Source organism: Leopardus geoffroyi, chromosome B4 (assembly GCF_018350155.1).
Source record: "Leopardus geoffroyi isolate Oge1 chromosome B4, O.geoffroyi_Oge1_pat1.0, whole genome shotgun sequence".
Lineage (NCBI taxonomy): Eukaryota > Metazoa > Chordata > Mammalia > Carnivora > Felidae > Leopardus > Leopardus geoffroyi.
This window is the reverse complement of record NC_059341.1, coordinates 9458816-9474923: the sequence shown is the minus strand read 5'-3', so window position 1 is coordinate 9474923 and position 16108 is coordinate 9458816. Positions and strand designations below refer to the sequence as shown.

The 16108-nt window shown below is 37.6% G+C and overlaps 1 long non-coding RNA gene across 1 annotated transcript in view; it reads right to left on the bottom strand.

Annotated features, from left to right (window-relative positions):
• Nucleotides 1-3957: 3957 nt before the first annotated feature.
• The window catches only part of LOC123590688, a 566405-nt gene continuing 554254 nt past the window's right edge, over nucleotides 3958-16108 (bottom strand). Inside the window, exon 4 of the long non-coding RNA XR_006708927.1 lies at nucleotides 3958-4153. This is a non-coding gene — a long non-coding RNA (uncharacterized LOC123590688). The remainder of the gene's footprint in view (nucleotides 4154-16108) is intronic.

The following is a 16108-nucleotide window of genomic DNA, read 5'->3' as shown; positions in this document are numbered from 1 at the left end:
TCATTTTGAAAAGCATTTTTGTCTAGTATAGAATTCTAGATGAACTTTCTTTCAGCACATCGAAGATACGAATCCAGTAACTTCTGATTTTCATTGTTGCTGTTGTGAAGTCAGCTAGTAATCTGCCTTTTAAATCCTTTTTTTATTAATACATGTTCTTTTTCTTTGTTGCTGCTTCTTTTCTCTTTTAAGGGGCTCACCTCATTATGTCAGTACCCCCTTCTGCCAGGATAATCTCCCTTCTGAGCAATTCAAAGTCAAATGATTAGGGACCTCCATTACATCTGCAAAATCCCTTTTGCCTTAAGAGGTAATATAATCATGGGAATGATATCCCATCACATTCACAAATCCTGCACACATTCAAGGGGAGGGAGTTTTACAAAAGCATGAATCACTGGGGTCATCTTAGAACTCTGCCTATATCACTAAGTGACCTGAAATTAGTTGGTTCTTAAAAAAGAAAAGTGTTAAAATTCCAGTCTAGTGATGCTAAAAACATAAAGAAAAAGAAAGAAAGAAAACATACTGAACAGAATAAAAAAAGAAAAGTGGAAAAAGGAAATATTGAATATGGGGGAGGAAGGAAACAAAGCACAATAAACACAATACCGTTGGTCATATTATGTGGAAATGGATTAAAAGCTCTATTTGAAGAAAACCAAAAGTTCTTCAGGTTGGAAAACAAAAAAAGAATAAATAAAATCTCACTACATGCTCCTTACAAGAGACATCTAAAATATATAGCAAAGTTAAATTGAAAGGATGGAGAAAGAAAGATTAATTCCTTCCAAAAGAAATTTGGAGGCAAATGCATTATTAGGCATCAAAGGATTCGTTCATAGTGAAAAAAACCTCCAATTTATCAGAAAACTTTAAATTTGTAGGCATCTAATACGTGAACTCTAAATACATGAAACAAAAAGATAGGACTACAAGATTAAAACGAGAAAGTCACAATCACAACTGGAGATTTTAATACAACTCTCTTAGCAACTGACAGAACAAGTAGATAAAAAAATAAGCAGGAACACAAAAAAATTGAACATCATAATTGTCAAACTTGATCTAGTGATTTACATAGAGATCTGCAAACTAAAGCTGCAGAATACACATCCCTTTCAAGCTCACATAAAAGATGTATGGAATTTGATCATATGCTGAATTATAAAGCAAGTCTCAACAAGTTTCAAAGGAATTAAAGAAGATAGAGCATATTTCCTGACTTTAATGCAATTAAGTAGACATCCAAAGGATAAGAGAAAAATGTTATGTTTGGAAATTGAGAGATACATGTCTAAGTAACTCATGAGTCACAGAAAAAAAAAACATATTAAATTTAGAAAATATCTTGAAGTTAACAGTAATAAAATGCCATATCTAAAACTTTAAAAACATAAATATTTTCACGAGAAAAAGTTTAAAAGTGAATGATCTGGGGTGTCTGGCTGGCTCAGCCAGGAGTGCATGTGACTCTTGATCTCAGGGTCATGAGTTCAAGCCCCATGTTGGTCATGGAACCTATTAAAAAAAAAAAAAAAAAAAAGAAGGGGCACCTGGGTGGCTCAGTCGGTTAAGCATCCGACTTCAGCTCAGGTCATGATCTCACACTCCATGAGTTCAAGCCCCGCATCAGGCTCTGTGCTGACAGCTCAGAGCCTGGAGCCTGCTTCAGATTCTGTGTCTCCCTCTCTCTCTGCCACTCCCCTGCTCATGCTCTGTCTCTCTGTGTCTCAAAAATAAATAAAAACATTAAAAAAAATTAAAAAAAAGAAAAAGAAAAGAAAATGACAGATCTAAGTCTCAGTTGCAAGAAGGCAGGGAAAAATAGTAAAATGAGTACAGAAAGTAAAACAAAACAAGCAAAATATTAAAGGCAAAAGTAGAAACTGATAAAAGAGCAACAAAGGAAAACACTCATTCTTTGCAAAGAAAGGAGAAAACCAGAAGAGATAAGGTAGGAAAAAAAGACAAAATCACTATCTACAAATGTTAGAAACACTGAAAAGTTTATAAAATTATGTATATAAATAATTATATGCCCAAACATTTGATAATTAGGTGAATTGGACCATTTTCTAGGAAAACAGAAATCCAATGGCATGCATCGGTGTGGAGGTCATTGGTTATATTGACAAGAACCGTTCTCACAGAGTGGTAAGAAATCCTGATTCCAATGAGTTTAAGGGAGGTTAGAGGGAGAAGAAGTGGAGTTAAAATAAAGCTTTTGAGTAATTTTGTGGCATGGGGAGATAGGGAACTTCAGTGGGAGCTGGACAAAGAAATGAGGCCAAGAGAAGTTATTTGTTGAAGATGGCAGAAAACATGTTCATATAATGATGGGAATAATCTGGTAGAGTTGTAAGAGGTAAAGGACAGAATGGCGGGAGAGATGTGCTTGATAAGGCAAAGAGTGCAAAACTGGCAGGATTGGTTTCAGGTGGGGACAAGGGTTGTTCAGCTACAGCAGCATTTAGAGTATACTGACATAGGGGCGCCTGGGTGGCTCAGTTGGATGTGTCCAGCTCGGACTCGGGTCATGATCTCTCAGCTCATGAGTTCAAGCCCTGCATCGGGCTCTGTGCTGACAGCTTGGAGCCTGCTTCTGATACTGCGTGTCTCCCTCCCTCTCTGCCCCTCCCCTCCGCCTCTCAAAAATAAATAAACTTTTAAAATAGAGTGTACTGACACAGACATCAGTGGTAGAGCAGATGTGAGGTTTGGGATCTATGGAAATCATCTCCTGATTACCTAGTATTAGATAGGAAAACAAAATCTTAATATGTATAGGATGTATAGGATGTATAGGATGCTAAGTTATTCTAGAATCTAAATGTAATTTAAACTGAAATCACCATAGAGTTTTAGCAGAATTGGACCATCTTATCTTAAATGTACTTGGCAAAACAAATACTAAAAAAATTTGAAGAGAAAAGGGTATGCGGGGCATGGGGAGGGGGGATTACTGCCATATGTCAACATTTATTTTAAAGATATAGGAATTAAGATCATTTGGTATTAACATTGGAGTAGAAAATTGACAAATGACACTCAGCCCAGAAATGGACCCAAGAATATAGAAGTCTAATATGAAAGAAGGACAATTGTATATTACTGAGAAAAGGAAGTTACTTAGTAAATGATTTGGGATAAATGGTTACCTGTATAAAAATGTTTAAATAAATTCCTATGCCACAGTACACGCAGAAATACATGTCACATGGGTGAAAGACCTAAATGTAAAACATTAAAATGCAAGACTTACAGAATAGACATAGAAATATACCTAGTCTCCAAAGTCTTCATAAGAATACATTTTTTCATAGCAAATCTCTCACTGTCTGAGCTTTTATTACTCGGGCCCTAAATCGACTTGAATAATGTGGTATCTCTCACTATAGTCTTGCTGATGAAATATAATCACTGGTTAATTGGTAACAAAGAACACTAAGATTTATGGTGACATTCTCTAATACCCTTACTGTTCCTATCCAAGTTTCCCTCGGGTTCAGTTTTACTGAAAAAGAACAGATGCACTTTATTTATTCTGCATATGCTACATAATCATGTGTATCTGTATCTTACATAGAATATAGTTTCTATTATAAACATGTTTATATATATATATATATATATAACATATATATATATATATACACACATATATACATATATATATGCTGGATGCTTAGCTCAGCTGTATTAGCCCCTATGTGGGTCAGAAGAAAGGGGCAATCTTCTGTACTAAAATTCATCCATAGAACTTTTCTTTCCCCTGTTCAGCTTTTCTTTTTTCTCGTCTTTGGTCCACTCCTTGCCTGGGTCCATGCCCCACAGAGCTGATCCAAGCCTGCCAAGTCTTTGAAATCAATGGAAACTCTGCAGGGGAGCAGGGGAGGCTGAGAAATGGGACCTTTGTAATTCTTACCTCTGCACCTTGCAGCGCTTGTCAAAAAATTTCGAATAGAGATCCAAACACTTTGCTTTGAATTTTGTGAGCTCCTTAGATCTCTGCCACAGACATTCTTCTTAAAGTACTTCAAGCCAGATAATGATCCCCCGAGACACTCACCTGCTCCAGGGCCACCCATGCCTCAGTGGGACTTGTTGTAATGTGCTGTATACTTGATCTTCATGAGTCCTGAAGTTTTAGCTAAAAATGTTAAGGGCATCAGATTAGCACAAAAAGCACACAGCATCTTCCATATACACTACTTTTTTCTTCTGCTTAATTCCAATCCCAAACTGGCTCACTTAAGGAGAAACGTGGCAAGTTTAAAGAAAGCGGTGAGTGAGCCCTCTGTCATCACTCGGCTGTAGCCATGGTTCCTATGGCTAGTGTGCTGATTTGCCCCATCTATCTTCCCCTTTGTTGCTCTCAAAATCCTTGCCGAATATTTCTTTAAAGTTTTTATCTGTTTGTAAATCATTAATAAGGGAGGTTAGCAAAAGGCCTTGAGCCTCTTGTGCAGAATCAAGAGTTGGATCAGTGAAAACCAGGGTACATTATAGTGTCAAGAAACCCCAAGTAAGAGCAAGCCAAAAGAGGTACGCCACTAAACTGAAGACAAGAATTTGGGGTAAGGAAATTCAGTTAATAGAAATAACAGTGGTAAACAACAGTTGAGTGTTTAGGGAGAAGAACATAGGGAACTAGAGGCTAGTATTGAGATTTAAGAATAGACCCTTGAAATAGAGTAAAAAGGGCAGTGTCAGTTTTGATACTTGGGGGCAATGATTGCGTCTTATTTTTCTGAACAAGACACACAGCATAACCTTTGTTTATATGACCCACACCCTCTCTTATAAAATTCACCCTACCTGTAAAGGGAATTAATAAAAAAATTGTCATTTTTTAAAAGTTTACTTATTTTGAGAGAGAGAGAGAGAGGCAGGCAAGGAGGGGCCGAGGGAGAGAGAAAGAGAGACAGAGAGAAAGTCCCAAGCAGGCCTGCACTGTCAAGGCAGAGCCTGATGTGGGGCTTGAACTCACAAACTGTGAAATCACGACCTGAGCCAAAATTAAGAGTTGGACGCTTATCCAGCTGAGCCTCCCATGTATCCCCCAAAACTTGTTGGTTTAATACTATTAATAGTTTCATTTCTGCCATAAGAGTCAATTGCAAAGAAATAGGCTGAACTCTGAATATTTAAATGCTGTAGGATTGTCTAAAATCCAGAGCTGTCAAACCATAAAATGTATAACCTCATCAAGTAGTAAAGTCCCCATCACTGAGGTTAATTGGAAACTGAATGGCCAGTGGCCAATGAATTGTTGCATTGGGTGGAAAATTGAGCCAGATAGTATCAGTTATCATTTCTATGAGTTAACTGTGTATGAAATATTATTATAGGTGCTAAAATGATCAGAGTGGAATTGTTTTACAATTTTACCAGTTCAACTAGTTGCTAATTAAGCATCCTGTGTTGACCTGAAATTACATATGGAATGAACTTCATGCCTCTGGATGTTACAGGGAAACAAACTCTAACACAGAATATAACTGTAATTAATATCATGTAAATTGGATTTCTAAAGAGATACAATACTTCAATCAGAATATATAACAATTATGCATTTAAGCTTATAATGCTCCTGTTATCTGAAATAAAGCAATGCAGAGGTTGTTAACACTAAATTACAGTCTAAATTATATATACACTAAAAACAAAACATCAGCACAGGGTTGGTATATGAATAAATGCGGGAGTAGCAGGAAGAGAATATGTTATGTGGACAACATTAAAGCCTTTATTTTCTGCTACTGGTGTTCTTGTATATTATTCAGTGGATTCTGATAATACAGAATTTCACCTCTATGTTTTTACTCAGGTGTTAAGTTCATTCACATAAAATGATGTAACATTATAGGAACATTGTTACTGAAGAGATCCCATATTTAAGCCAATCATCTACTCTAGAATTTTGGGCATAGGCTTCAATTAAAATATCATCTTTTACTATTGTATTACAAATTGGAATATCAGAAAACCAAACAAAAAAACCTTCCAACATTTTGGCAAACTTGCTGCCTTTTCTAGACTACCTATAGGCAACTTTGGATGGAAAAAAATATTACCAGGTCATATGTTTTAACGTAGAGTTTATAATATATGATCTTACAACATCCGTTTATCATAAAAACTCAACAAGGAGCATAGAGAGGGAACATATCTCAACATAATAATGGCCATATATGACAAGTCTACAGCTAATGTCATATTCAGCGACTAAACACAAAAGCTTTTCCTCTAAGATCAACAAGTCAAGAATGACCACTCTTGCCACGTTTACTCAATTCAGTCAGAGCAATTAAGCAAGAAAAATAAATAAAAGGCATTCAAATTGAAAAGAAAGAAGAAAACTGTCTCTGTGGCAGATGGCATGATAATATATATATAACATTCTAAAGATTATAACAAAACACTGTTAGAACTAATAAATTCAGTGAAGTTGTAGAATACAAAGTCAATATGCAAAAATCAGTTCATGTCTGTACATTAATAACAAACTACTAGAAAAGGAAATTAAGAAAACAATCCCATTTACAATTTCATCAAAAAGAATAAAATATCTGGGAAGAAATTTAACTGAGGAGGTGAACGACCTATACACTGGAGTTATGAGACATTGATGAAAGAAATTATAAAGTCACAAATAAATGGAAAAAATATTCTATCCTTATGGATTAGAAGAATTAATACTGTTAAAATATCCATACTACCCAAAGCAGTATACAGATTTAATGCAACCCCCTATCAAAATTCAAATGGTACTTTTCATAGAAATAGATCAAATAATCCTAAAATTTTTACGGAACCACAATAGACTGAAAACCAAAGCAATCTTGAGAAAGGACAGCAGAGCTAGAAGCATAATGCTTCCTGATTTCAAAGTATATTACAAAGTTATATTAATCAAAACAGTATCATATTGGCATAAAACGGACATATAGATCAAATGCAACAGAATACAGAACCCAAAAATAGATCTATACATATATAATAAATTAATGTATGAAAAATGAACCAAAAATATACAACGAGAAAAGGATAGTTTCTTCCATAAATGGGGTTGGGAAAATTGGATGTCCACATGCAAAAGAATGAAACTGGGCCACTGTCTTAGGGCATACACAAAAATTAACTCGAAATGGATTGAAGACTTGAATGGAAATCTTGAAACAATAAAATACCTAGCAGAAAACATAGGTGGTAAGCTCCTTGACGTTGGTCTTGGCAATAATTTTTTTGAATTAACAAAATGAAAAGACAACCTAACAAATGGGAGAAAATATTTGCAAATCATGTATCTGATAAGGGGCTAATATCCAAAAATATATAAAGAACTCGTAAAACTCAATACCAAAAAACAAAACAAACAAAAACAAAATCCAGTCGAAAAATGGGCAGAGGATATGAATAGGCATTTTTTCAAGGAAGACAAACGGGTACATGAAAATGTGCTCAACGTCAGTAATCATCAGGAAAATGCAAATAAGAACCACAATTAAAGAACCTCACACCTGTTAGAATTGCTATTATATATAAAAAAAAACAAAACGAAAAGAAATAGCAAATGTTGGTGAGGATGTGGAAAGAGGAGAACCCTTGTGCACTGTTAGCAGGAATGTAAATTGGTATAACCACTATGGGAAACAGCACAAAGTTTCCTCAAAAATGTAAACATAAAACTAACATATGATCCAGCAATTGTACCTCTATGTATTTATCTAAAGGAAACAAATACACTAACTCAAAAAGATAACAAGATGTATTTGCCGAAGAAGATGGCAGATATAGGAGGATCTTAGGCTCACTTTATCCCATGGATACGTGTAGGCAAGAACCATATCATTGTAAATAATCCAGAAAATGACCCAGGACTGGCATAACAGCCCCTACACAGCTAAATGTAGAGAAGAGGCCACATCAAAGTGGGTAAAAAGGGCAGAGATGCTTTAGGGAGACAAACGGATCCACAGGATTGTCCATGGAAAGGAGGGATGCCCTGGGCATGGAGATTGGGGAGGAGTAGATCCCCACAACAGGCATTCCAGGAATGGGAGACCTACACTGGGAAGTCAACTTCCCATAAATATTTGGCTCTGAAAAGCAGAAGGGCCTAATTTCACCAGTTCTTACAATCAGTGTGGATTAACACCTGGAACTTTAAAAATCAGCAGGCTTGGCTATTGGAAAGCAGGAGAGAAGGTAGAAACTGAATCCATAGCCTTAAAAAAACAGTATAACAAACAGTCCCACTTAGATACAGCGTAACAGCAGCAGTTTGAAAAATGCCAGGAGTATACAGGAGGGATATTTGTTTTCTAGTCTCAGAGCATGTGCTAGAGGGGCAGGGATCATTGGGAGATGTCTCTAAGAACAAAAGAGCTAGTGGCCCCTGTTACGTACCCCACTCTCCCAGACTCGACACATGGACATCTGTAGGAACCAGTGGAGCATGAACAGTCTCCACCTAGCTTGCTAACAGCATGCCCCATCCCCTGTGCTCTTCAATGGACCTGTCCCCTTTACCACAGCCTTCATAGGATCTTTGGAAAGCATGTACAGGTCCCCTGCCATGGCAGACCTGCACACACCTTGCTAATACTACATGCCCTGACCCCACTTTCTTCTGTGAACCCACCTTCTCCAATATACCTGGGGCAGGAATCCACCCAAAGCTGTGCCACAAGCATGGAAGTGTGCAAGGAGTCTCAGCAGGGGTCAGCACCATCCTAAAGGGATTTCTGACCTGGGAAGAAGGGAAGAAAACAACATACAGCAGTTCAACTGTGGCCCCAGCAGTGGGCCTACGGAAGACATCTGGTCTGACTGGAGACCCTGCCCACCAATGAAAGCTTCTCAGGGCACAATACAGGAGGAGTGTCTTGCAGTTCATGTGTGACAAAAGCACTGGCAAATACCTTCTCTGACCCAACTCAAGCCCAAGGTGGCCTCAGACTGGCCCACTAACAACAGAGGGAACAAGCCATGTCCCTAATAGGCAAAGAGAGCCACAGGAGATCACTGAAATGAAGGCAAATGTGGCAAGGCCACAACAGTAGGACACATACAACACACATAGAAGAGACACCTCTGAAACACCAGGTTCTGGTAAACAAGGGACATTTCACTGCAGGGCACCCAGAACCTTTTCTTCACTAGGCCACTACGTTCAAGAGCAGGAGACACAGCTGACTTTCCTAAGACACAGAAACAGATACAGAGAATTAGACAAAATTAGGGGACAGAGGAATGTGTCCCAAATGAAAGAATAGGAAAAACAATCACAGAAAGTGAACTAAACAAAAATGGAGGTAAGTAATATTCCTGACAGAGAATTTAAAGTAATGGTCATAAATATATTCAGTGGACAAGAAAAAAGAGTGGAAACTTCAGTGAGACCCTCAAGAAAGAGAGAGAAACACAAAAAAGAAACAATGAAAGATGAAGAATTTAATAACAAACTAAAAATACACTAGAAGAAATAGACTAGAGGAAGCAGAAGAACAGATCAACAATTTGGAGGAGAAATTAAGTTGAACAGGAGAAAGAAAGACTAACAAAAATGAGAATAGATTGAGAGAGCTCAGTGACATCATCAAGTGTAATAACTATTGCATTATAGGGATCCCAGAAGGAGAAGAGAGAGAAAAGGAGGCAGAACATTCATTTGAATACATAATAGCTGAAAACTTCCTGAATCTAAGGAAGGAAACAGAAATCCAAGCCCAAGAGACACAGAGAATCCCAAGCAAAATCAGCCCAAGGAAGTCCAAACATATAGTAATTACAATGGCAAAAAGTAGTGATAAAGAGAGAATTTTAAAAGGCGAAAGATTTATGCGATCTGAAGAGAAACCAGAGTATAAAAAGAGAGAATTTTAAAAGCAGCAAGAGAAAAGGAAACAGTCATATACAAGGAAAACCCCATAAGGTTACGAGCTGAGTTTTCAGCAGAAACTTTGCAGGTCAGAAGGAAGTGGAATGATATGTTCAAAGTGCTGGAAAACCAAAACCAAAACCAAAGCCAAAGCCAAAGCCAAAGCCAAAGCCAAAGCCAAAGCCAAAACCAAAACCAAAACCAAAACCAAAACCAAACCTGCAACCAAGACTAGTCTGTCCAGCAAAGCTATCACTCAGAATAGAAACCGATATATGAAAAAACAAGTTAAAGTAATTCATCACCACTAAACCAGTCTTACAAGAAATGCTAAAGGGGGAACCTTCAGAAGATGGCGGAACAGCATGGAAGTTTTTTGTGTCTTGAATTCATGAAATACAGGCAGACCAACACTAAACCAGAAAACTGATTGGAGGATTAAGACAACAATCCGCACAACGTGAACCACAGAATTCAGCACGTATGTGGCATGGAGAGGAGACCTTGGGGAGAGAGAAGCCAGTGGCAGGCACGGAGCTGCCTTTGGAGGCAGAGAGAGGACAGAGACGGGTGGGGGAGAATATGGGAAAAGCACCCCTCCCCAAAAGTAGCTGGAGAGAAAGTGGAAAATTGGAAACAGCCACAGGGACTAAACTAAAAAGGAAGAAAGGAGAAAGGAGAGGGTTTAAATTCCATTAAGGCTGTAAATAGGAGGAGCACAAAGGCCGCAACTCTGCAGCTCAATACCTGGCGGTGCTCTGATGGCAAGGGTGAATCCCTCGGAACAGAGTGGGGTCTGGGAGGTTCTCGGGCCACATGGGGAAAAGCAGTTCCACTGCTGGAAGGACATTTGGTAGAGACTGTTGAAGCCACCTGGTCCAAGCAGACCCAGAAAAAAGCCACATTCGTTGGTGCCGGAACAAGGTTGTTAAGGGTGAAGCCTGGTGCCAGATGTGTGTTGTGATTTTCCATAATCCTTGAAAAGCTGCTGCTACACTATCTCGCGAACTTTTTCTGGGGAGGGCTGGCACCTGGCCACGGTCTCAGGGCACTGGCAGCAGCAGGGTCCAGCAGGCGTTCCTGGGTGCAGCCGGCATTCAGCCATTGTTCAGTGAGACCCACCTGCAGAGGGGCGGAACGGGTCAAAGCCGCAGTCCTTCAGAAGTAAGGGGCTGGGGAAAACAACCGCATCTGAGACAAAACTCGGGAGAGAGGTACTGCCTGGGGCTTGGTCACGGACAGTGAAGAAGTGGGGAGTGGATGAAAGCTGAAGACAGAGGACGGGTGCATGATTGCTCATCAGAGAGAACGGAGTTCCCATACTAGAGACTGGGCAGCTGGGTGACACCATTTTCACCACTCCTGTGCATGCGCATACGCACCTACGAGCTCTGCAACAATCCACCCCAGGAGGCTAGCAGCGCCATCTAGTGGAGAACGGTGTTGTTACACTGAGCCCCGCCCAAATGGGCCAACCTCGCTCTTCAAGAACACAAGTCTCAACGACTACTTAGTTTATGGATTATAAAGCGCTACATAGTCTGACTTCTAAGAGAAAATGAAGTAATCTCAGTCCTATTTCAATCTGTTAGCAGGTCCATCTTTTCAATTTTCTTTCTTTTTTTCTCTTTTACACTATTCTTTTTCATGAATACAGAAAGAGAAAAAATTCATTTTTATTAAAAATATTTTAATTTTTTGCTACATTTTTTACTTTTGTGTAAATTTTTTCAAATTCTGTTTTACTTCCATCATTCTATTTTAGTCTACTTCAGTGTATTCATCTTTTAAAATTTTCAAATGATTTCCTTGTTTGCTTTTTCTTTTTATTTTTTCTCTTTTTTGTTTCTGTTCTTTCTCTTGAATGCAGAAAGTGAAAAACTTCATTTTTACTTTCAATTTGTATTAAAAATATTTTTCTTTAATTTTTTTACTATATTTTTTGCTTTTAGCTTTTTTGTAATTTTTTTCAAATTCTATTTTACTTCCAGCATTTTATTTTAGTCTACTACAGTGTATTCACTTTTTCAAATTTTCAAACGATTTCTTTTTTTTTTCTCTTTTTTCTTTTCTTTTTCTTGAATACAGAAAGGGAAAAATTCATTTTTATTTTTAATTTCTATTAAAAATATTTTTCTTTAATTTTTTTCCTACTATATTCTTTACTTCTGTGTAAATTTTTTCAAATTCTACTTTACTCCCATCATCTCATTTTAGTCTACTTCAGTGTATTCATTTCTTCAAATTCTCAATTTCATCGCCTCCTTTTTTTTCTCTAATCTGTCAAACCACTTTCAAGACCCAGACCAAAAGACACCTAGGGTCTAGCATCATTTCTTTGATTTTTGTGTGTGTGTGTTTTTAATTTTTTAATTTTAATATTTTTTTAATTTTAATTTTTTTAATTTACTTTTTCTACCTCATTAATTCCTTTTCTCCCTTCAAAACGACAAAATGAAGGAATTCACCCCAAAAGAGAGAGCACGAAGAAACGACAGCCAGGGATTTAAACAACACAGATACAAGCAAGATGTCTGAACCAGAATTTAGAATTACGATAATAAGAATATTAGCTGGAGTCAAAAAAAGATTAGAATCCCTTTCCGCAGAGATAGAAGAAGTAAAAAATGGAATGAAATTAAAAATGCTATAACTGAGCTGCAATCACGGATGGATGCAGCAGTGGCAAAGATGGATGAGGCAGAACAGAGAATCAGCGATATAGAAGACAAACTTATAGAGAATAATGAAACAGAAAAAAAGAGGGAAATTAAGGCAAAAGAGCACGATTTGAGAATTAGAGAAATCAGTGACTCATTAAAAAGGAACAACATCAGAATCATAGGGGTCCTAGAAGGGGACGAGAGAGAAATAGGGGTAAAAGGGTTATGTGAGAAAATCATAGCAGAAAACTTTCCTAACCTGGGGAAAGACACAGACATCAATATCCAGGAAGCACAGAGGACCCCCATTAGGTTCAACAAAAACCAACCATCAACAAGGCACATCATAGTCAAATTCACAAAATACTCAGGCAAGGAGAGAATCATGAAAGCAGCAAGGGGAAAAAAGTCCCTAACCTACAAGGGAAGACAGATCAGGTTTGCAGCAGACCTATCCACAGAAACTTGGCAGGCCAGAAAGGAGTGGCAGGATATATTCAATGTGCTGAATCATAAAAATATGCAGCCAAGAATTCTTTATCCAGCTAGGCTGTCATTGAAAATAGGAGAGATAAAAAGTCTCAGACAGTCAAAAATTAAAGAAACTTGTGACCACTAAACCAGCCCTGCAAGCAATTTTAAGGGGACTCTGAGGGGAGAAAAGATGAAAAAAAAATTATATATATATATACACACACACATACATACACACACACACCAAAAACAACAAAGATTAGAAAGGACCAGAGAACACCACCAGAAACACCAACTCTACAAGCATAATAATGGCAATAAATTCGTATCTTTCAGTACTTATTCTAAACATCAATGGACTCAATGCTCCAATCAAAAGACGCAGGGTTGGGGCGCCTGGGTGGCGCAGTTGGTTAAGCGTCCGACTTCAGCCAGGTCACGATCTCGCGGTCCGTGAGTTCGAGCCCCGCATCAGGCTCTGGGCTGATGGCTCAGAGCCTGGAGCCTGTTTCTGATTCTGTGTCTCCCTCTCTCTCTGCCCCTCCCCCGTTCATGCTCTGTCTCTCTCTGTCCCGAAAATAAATAAATGTTGAAAAAAAAAATTAAAAAAAAAAGACGCAGGGTAACAGAATGGATAAGAAAACAAGATCCATCTATATGCTGTTTACAAGAGACCCACTTTAGACCTAAAAACACCTTCATATTCAAAGTAAGGGGATGGAGAACCATCTATCATGCTAATGGTCACCAAAAGAAAGCTGGAGTAGCCATACTTATATCAGACAATCCAGACTTTAAAATAAAGACTGTATCAAGAAATGCAGAAGGGCATTATATCATAATCAAGGGGTCTATCCACCAAGAAGACCTAATAATTGTAAACATTTATGCACCACATGTGTAAACACCCAAATATATAAATCAATTAATCACAAACATAAAGAAACTCATCGATAGTAATACCATAATAGTAGGATACTTAAACATTCCACTCACAATAATGGACAGATCATCTAATAAAAAAATCAACAAGGAAACAATGGTTTTGAATGACACACTGGACCAGATGGACTTAACAGATATATTCAGAACATTTCATCCTAAAGCAGCAGAATATACATTCTTCTCCAGTATACAAGGAACGTTCTCCAGAACAGACCATATACTGGGACACAAATCAGCCCTAAGTAAGGACAAAAAGATCAAGATCATACCCTGCATATTTTCAGACCACAATGCTATGAAACTCGAAATCAGCCACAGGAAAAAATTTGGAAAGGTAACAAATACTTGGAGACTGAAGGATGGAAGGGCTAACCAAGAAGTTAAAGAGGAAATTAAAAAGTATATGGAAGTCAATGAAAATGATAACACCACAACCTAAAACCTCTGGGACACAGCAAAGGCAGTCATAAGAGGAAAGTATATAGCAATCCAGGCCTTCCTAAAGAAGGAAGAAAGATATCAGATACACAACCTGACCTTATGCCTTAAGAAGCTGGAAAAAGAACAGCAAATAAAACCCAAAACCACAGAAGACAGGAAATAATAAAGATTAGAGCAGAAATTAATGCTATTGAAACAAAAAAACCCAGAACAGATCAATGAAACCAGAAGCTGATTCTTTGAAAGAATTAATAAATTGATAAACCACTAGCCAGTTTGATCAAAAATAAAAAGGAAAGGACCCAAATAAATAAAATCAAGAATCAAAGAGGAAAGATCACAACCAACAGAGCAGAAATAAAAACTATAATAAGAGAATATTATGAGCAATTATACACCAATAAAATGGGCAACCTGGAAGAAATGGACAAATTCCTTGAAACATATACAGTACCAAAACAGAAACAGGAAGAAATAGAAAATTTGAACAGACCCATAACCAGTAAGGAAATCGAATTAGTAATTAAAAACCTGCCAAAAAACAAGAGTCCAGGGCCAGACGGCTTTCCAGGGGAATTCTACCAAACATTTAAGGAAGAGTTAACCTATTCTCTTGAGGGTGTTCCAAAAAACAGAAATGGAAGGAAAACTTCCAAAAGTCTTTCTATTGAGCCAGCATTACCTTGATTCCAAAACCAGACAGAGACCCCACTAAAAAGGAGAACTATAGACCATAAATATCCCTGATGAACATGGATGCAAAAATCCTCAACAAGATATTAGCCCCCCGGATCCAACAATACATTGAAAAAAATTATTCACCACAAGCAAGTGGGATTTATACCTGGGATGCAGGGCTGGTTCAATATCCGCAAGACAATTAACGTGATTCATCATATCAATAAAAGAAAGGACAAGAACCATATGATCCTCTCAATAGATGCAGAGAAAGCATTTGACAAAATACAGCATCCTTTCATGATAAAAACCTTCAAGAAGGTAGGGATAGAAGGAGCATACCTCGAGATCATAAAAGCCATATATGAACGGCCCAACGCTAATATCATCCTCAATGGGGAAAAACTGAGAGCTTTCCCCCTAAGGTCAGGAACAAGACAGGGATGTCCACTCTTGCCACTGTTATTCAACACAGTATTGTAAGTCTTAGCCTGTGAAATCAGACAACACAAAGAAATAAAAGGCATCCAAATTAGTCAGGAAGAGGTCAAACTTCCGCTCATCGCAGATGACATGATACTCCATATGGAAAACCCAAAAGATTCCATCAAAAATCTTCTAGAATTGATTCATGAATTCAGCAAAGTTGCAGGGTATAAAATCAATGCACCGAAATTGGTTGCATTCCTGTACTACAACAATGAAGTGACAGAAAGAGAAATCAAGGAATCAATCCCATTTACAGTTGCACAAAAAAAATAAAATACCTAGGAATAAATCTAACCAAAGAGGTGAAAAATCTATAGACTGAAAACTATAGAAAGCTTATGAAAGAAATGGAAGACACAAAAAAATGGAAAAAGATTCCATGCTCTTGAGTAAGAAGAACAAATATTGTTAAAATGTTGATACTACCCGAAGCAATCTACATATTCAATGCAATCCCTATCACAATAACACCAGCATTCTTCACAGAGCTAGAACAAATAATCTTAAAATTTGTATGGAATCTGAAAAG